This window comes from Bombus vosnesenskii, unplaced genomic scaffold, assembly GCF_011952255.1.
Source record: "Bombus vosnesenskii isolate JDL3184/JDL3185 unplaced genomic scaffold, Bvos_JDL3184-5_v1.1 scf7180000015695, whole genome shotgun sequence".
NCBI lineage: Eukaryota > Metazoa > Arthropoda > Insecta > Hymenoptera > Apidae > Bombus > Bombus vosnesenskii.
The window spans coordinates 6,452-12,902 of record NW_022884106.1 but is presented as its reverse complement, the minus strand read 5'-3'; positions in this window follow the sequence as shown (position 1 = coordinate 12,902).

Genomic DNA, 6,451 nt, shown 5'->3' with positions numbered 1-6,451 from the left:
CCTGAACGGAAACGTAGCTGATCCCAACGAAATCAGCCACCTGAACGCTGTGCAAAACCAGGGTTACATCCACGTAAAGTTCTTTTGTGTGTATGGTGGGATTATAAAGGAATACTCTATTTTGAACTTTTATCTAGTGGTGATACCATTAATTCAGACAAATATTGCGCTCAGTTAGAAAAATTAAGGGAAGCACTAGCTGAAAAACGGCCAGGTTTAGTGAATAGGAACAACGTTATCTTCCATCACGACAATGCTAAACCGCATGTCGCGAAAAGCGTTACAAAAAAATTGTCTGAATTTAATTGAAAAATTTTACCACATCCTCCATATTCCCCAGACATTGCCTCATCTGATTACCACCTGTTCAGAGCATTACAACACTTTTTAGTAGCTAAAAAATTTGAAAATATTGACACTCTCAAAAATAGCATAGAAAATTATTTTAAAGAAAAACAAGATAACTTTTATCGAGACGGAACCAACCAGAAAAATGGGAAGAAGTTGTACAACGAGAGGGGGATTACATTTTTTCATGAAACTGAAAGGTATGTAAACGATCTTAACATATATAACCTCTCGAAAAACGCCACGAACTTGTGGGATGACCTAATAATTAAACAACTATAAATATATCAAAAGATTATAATAAAAGCATGTAATAGAATATCTAATGTCCGTACTTGTAAATACAACGAAAAACGTAACGTGTAGATTGCAGATGTTTATGAATGTAAAATTTGCGAAAAGCATAGGAAAGTTATACACATAAAATATACAAATATTGATATATGCACGAAAACTATGCGTATATGCACAAAGATATGTACAATTTATGAGTAATATGTCTAATATTGATTTATTAACGTTATGTGAATTGATACAAAAGGATATTTAACAATTTCGTTTTAAATAAAAATCTATTTATGACCACGCGCCAAAATTCGCATTACGATAAATTACGATAAATTATAAATTGCTTTTCCGTATCTGCAGCACTCGAATTGTACAAGTAATGTGTGCGTTTGAGGGCCCGACCTTTTGTCGACCGCGCCATACCTGCAGTAAAAACGCATACTGGCTTCGCATTTAGATGTTCGCGTTCGACTTGGGAATGGCGCGCATAGATGGTCGGCGCGCGACTTGCCCTCTCCTTGCGGATCATTGGACAAGTTAAACCTACCCTTTCGGGCGGCAGCTCGCTTAGCTGGCGACACGCGATACCTGCCACCATATAGCCCGGTCCCAGCAGGTTGGCTCTCTAGCCGATTATTCCTGCTCGGCAACCATTTTGTAGGCTTACCGCTTGCACCGACGGTCACAGGTTTCCTCTCCAGCTCGCACGCTTCGTGCTTTTTTCTGCGCCCCGGTTCTTCGTTACTGTTGTTTTCTTGGTTCTATCTTGTTTATTGTTCTATCTTCGATCCAGTGTTCTGTTTGTTGTATCCGTTTATTTCTTCGTTGCGATTCTTTGTTTGGTTGTTGTTGTTGTCTCTATAAACTCGAAATATAAATGCAATTTCCTTTTAAATACAGTAACGAAGTTTATTCAATTTCGATAACATTGTATTAGTAAGATATCGAAGCTAGCAACTTTTCGTTGAAGTTTATTTTATATTTCTTAAATTATTCGGGTAAAGATAACTCCACACTGACGGCCTATTGTCCACAGACAGATGTCGTAGTAATCGGCGGACAATGTCTGTCAGTGAAACGTAAGGCGCGTATGGGCAGACAACAGGCGTCTGTAGACATTGCCTGCCGACAACACATTCCAAAACATGTATATAAACTGCCTGCAAGCAACGTCGCTTGTCCACTAGAAGTTTGCCGGGTATCACTGCGTATCGATGAGTCGAAGATGCCTTGGAGATGCAACACACGGATCGTTTAAATCTACCTGTAATGCAATCAAGCTAGCCTAAAAAAAAGACAAATTCAAAATTTTTGCAAAAATTTTCGCTGGAAATTTTCAGAAAACCTTATTCCTGAACAAAATTTGTTTTGTACTACGAACTGTCGCATTTAAATAAGAAAAATTCTATTTATTTAATTTTGTTATTAAGCTTCTTCATATCCAACTTCAAATTATCTGTAGCTTGTTTATAATTAATTAAGTTTGAAATGTTTGTTTGTTAGTTATTACAAAAGGGTCATAGCTAAGTTTTTGAGTTGTGCTCAGGTTATTATAACTTCAGTTATTATGCTCTGAGCGTCATATTGTTTCTTAATAAAATTCTTTAGTCTCAATAATCAATTTTCTCTGTTCATAAAGATGGTGGTTGTTTATTTTAAGAATTTTGTTCTTAATTCCAAATATTGCGGACATTCTTTTATTATGCACTAGTTGGTATCCAATCTTCTTGGATAGGACGTATTGCATATTCCATTTTTATTTGTTTTATATTTTATCCTGTTTCCTAGACTCACTGCACAATCACGTTTGTCTCTCTGCTAATCTAACTTGTACTATTATTCTTTTGGTTATTAACAATAATTTCATATCTAAGCAACTCACTTCAATTATGTTTTCTGAGTCGTTAGTATATTTATATACTTCACCGTTGATAATCCTGTAGATTATTCTATTCTCTCCGTTTATTACGCCCCAAGGCTTACTGTAGGCCGTGTTCCTAACCGTCGCAAACAGATCGTCTTACATGACCGTCGAGATATACACAAAGTAGCGATAAACGCATAGTTGTCGTCAAGCAGCGAGTTCCAGAAACATCTATTCGCCTTCGGTGCGTTATTTTATCCGCATAAAGAAAGAAGCTGGTATACGTGATCATAGGCGCGAACGGTGGCGTGATCCGAGCGTAGTGGGGGTCGTCTTCCAGAGAAGACAACGAAAAGGATCGAAGAGTAATCGGTCCCTTCTGAAGAGTCAAACGTTATAAATTGCTTAGTCTAACGAATTCATTGAGAGATATCGCAAAGTCGGGTCGAATTCCTATAACATATCAACTGTATTTATCGCTAAATAATTTGTGACGTTTTTATTATTACATTCATTATTTTTAAATATACAAGCTATATTAACCTGTTAATACAGTGTTAAATTCATTGAACCACCCCTATTATCGTAACAGAAGTCAGGGGATCGATCAGTTCGTGGCGTCGGTTATCTAATTGCAACGGGAATTTACTACTCCCGTTGACGTGCTTTCTCGCGATCGCGTCTCTCCGCGAATGCTCGAATAAACACGGATTGCTTTTTAACTAAACATGTTCATACCCTGTTTTCTCAAAATCGAAAGCTTAAAACATCCGTTCTTACTGATGTTATTTCAATTATATTTATATCGCGTTATTTCAATTATCTAATATATTTTTTACTTTTTTCATGTAAAATCATCATTTTACCAATTGTACCATAATTATTAGGAAGCTCTGTTAGAATTTAATCTTGGAATTGAGATTAATAATCTGTGGAAGACACAATGTTTGTGTTGAAACAATATAATGTGATATTTATTAAACAATTATTACAGGAATTATAAGTGTGTGTGTTCTGGAATGTAGTCAGTTGGCTAGTTATTCACAGACTGACTGGCTTAGTGACCCATGGCCCTTGAAAAGGTTTTGAACCCCACTCTCTATGCAGTAATGAGTGTGACCTGTGTGGGTGTCTGTGTGGCGTCACATGTGCCACAGAACCTTCTAGTAGCTTCTCGACGTGCCCATCGGGAATGTTCCATCCATATTCCTACGCTTCTTCCGCCGAATTCTCGAAAGAGCATGCACGTGCTAGCCGCCGTGGTGCATCTCACGAACGCACGCTAATGAGGATATCGCTGAACAACGAAGGAAAGAATCCGTTCGATCAATCACCTCATCTGTATGCGATTAATATCGTTGTATTCCAACAAACTCTGAACAATAACTTAAACACGAAACTGTAATTTGTGTGTAACTTGTAATTTGCAACGTTGTTAAAATTTTGTATCTCCCTTTGCAAATGCAAATAATTTAAATGAAAAAATACATGGTTTTTAAATCGTTTCTCTTATATTCGTAATAATAATTTCGTTCTACAGTGAATGCATTTATTATTCAACGATGTGATTTTCGGTTGTTTATTGGAAAGTTATAATGCTGCTGATCTATAGAATTAGTACTGACTGTTATAGTAATATGCACAGCGAGTCATTTGTAATAGATTGTAATTACTTGTAATGTATATCGATTGTAATTACTTGTAAACCACTCAATTCATAAATGCATACATATGTGGCGGCACTCGACAGCACAAATACGACAACTCGACACTAACTAATACCAGACAACGGCAGCGCAGTGGTTAGCGCCTCAAGTTACGAACGTTCGGGATCTGGGTTCTTAAATCCCGGCGACCGTAGTCCGATTTTTCTTCCACGATTCTTAAATGAAAAGAAAATACAGCAGCACCCTAGCAGCGACATCTACAGCCAGCAGCTACAATTATCATTTGTGTCTTTGTTCTCTCCTAAAGGCCGTCCAAGGGACTTGAGAATGCAAAGAAGAAGTGCTGCAAGAACATAACAAATATATTTACAAACCAAAACCAATTCATTACAACGCTCATCCTTCAATTACATCCTCCGTCGCGAAAATCCTCCGCTTCCTTTCTGTAAATCCATCTTGCCCATATGTGGTTCCATAGCTGCTGAATCGTATATAGACAAACAACAACTTGAATAAGCAAGGGGGATGGATGTAGAGCCGACAAATAAAGGAAAAGGAGAGAGAAGTGTTTCGTCCTTGAGTTTATCATATTGTGGTGGCCGGGGTATTCAACGCTATGTCCTCGATTCGCTCTAAGTACTCAGGTTCTAGACACCCTTGGAGGGCGGTAGATTTTTCTTCATCGCTCGCGATGCTCGCCGCCGCGAGCTATCTCTCTAGTAAGGAGAACCATAGCACTATCTTCTAGGGCATCGTCAAAGGCACGCGGACTACTTCACTGGTCGTAACTGTTTTATTCTTGTTTGACATATCGTTAGCGCGCCCGGAATCACGATCATTGAAATCTCATTAGCTCGATCACGTCGGGGTCACTTACACCTCACATATTTCAAATAAAATCTGCATAATTCTGAAGGAAACACAACTACATTTGGGTTATCTTGTTTTCACAGAAACCTGAGAATTGCTCAGAGTATTTTAATAAAATATTCAACTACGTTAAAACGCAAAAAATAGTTTATTGTATGGAATATATAGAGTGGTTCACGCAATTGTTTCGGCATAATTGGAAAATTCGAAATGTGTAGCTTTAAAAATATTGCAGAGGAAAAATCGGATTCGTCGAGGACAACCTTCGTTCAGAAAGTAAGGAAAATTGGCATTGCTGCTAATTGGTCAATTTGTATATCGGTGGTTAGAAAAGGATGCTAGCCGCTCTCGAGAGAAAGGCTCTAGTGGGAGACGTCGTTCGTTAAAAAATAGGCGTTTCGACCGTTCGCGGAGAGACGCGATCGCGAGATAGCACGTCAACGAGAGTTGTAAGTTCCCGTTACGATTAAATAATCGACGCCACGAACTGATCGATCCCTTATTTCGATTATGATAATAAGGGTAGTTCAATGAAATTCCACAGAATTAACACAAATAAATTAATGTTTATTTGAACAACTTATTAACTAGAAAGATATAAAAGGAACAAAAAAAATGTAACTGCGTTTTGATTGATAAGTAATGCGCGACGTATCAGATGTGTTGACGGTTTGACTTCTCGAAAAGTTCTGAACGCCTTTCGATTTTTTTTCGTTTTTTCTGGAAGGCGACCCCCACTACGTTCGAATCACGCCATATTCTTTTACGCGAGGTAAAATAACGGCCACGAGTCGACGTTTCTGGAAGTCGCCCTGCTTAATGAACCACGCGCTTGCCACTACAATGTTTGTTTGCCGGGCAGACGCGACGATCCGTCTGCAACATTATAGTGGCGCGATCGACAGTTAAGAATATGACCTATGGTAAGCCGCATGGCGTAACAATAGGTTTCCCCTATCTTCCCGTAGTTGGGACAAAGACTGTTTGTCTGTTTGAAGGACTTTAGTTTCCTAAGAATTCTGCCGAATATCAATAGTCTGCCTGGCTTGGCGCGCAGGCTCTATTACAATGTTTGGGAACCCATCGTGACATATGGTGCGCCTGTGTGGGCTGATGCAATGAACTATGAGAAGAACAGGAAGATTATAAAAAGGACCCAACGTACTGCCCTGTGCATTACATTTACAGCCTACCGCACTGTATCTCATGCGGTGCTTTGTGTATTGACCGGCAACTTACCGATCAACATTAAAGCTAGGATGTTGAAAGAATCATACGAGAGAATGAAGATTTATAAGAGCTTAGCTGTTGAAGGTGAAGTGATCGATAGATACATCATGTTAACAGAAGAACTGGATGACATAAGGAGGAAAGCCCTAATGGAGTGACAAGCGGAATAGGGCAATTACAAAGA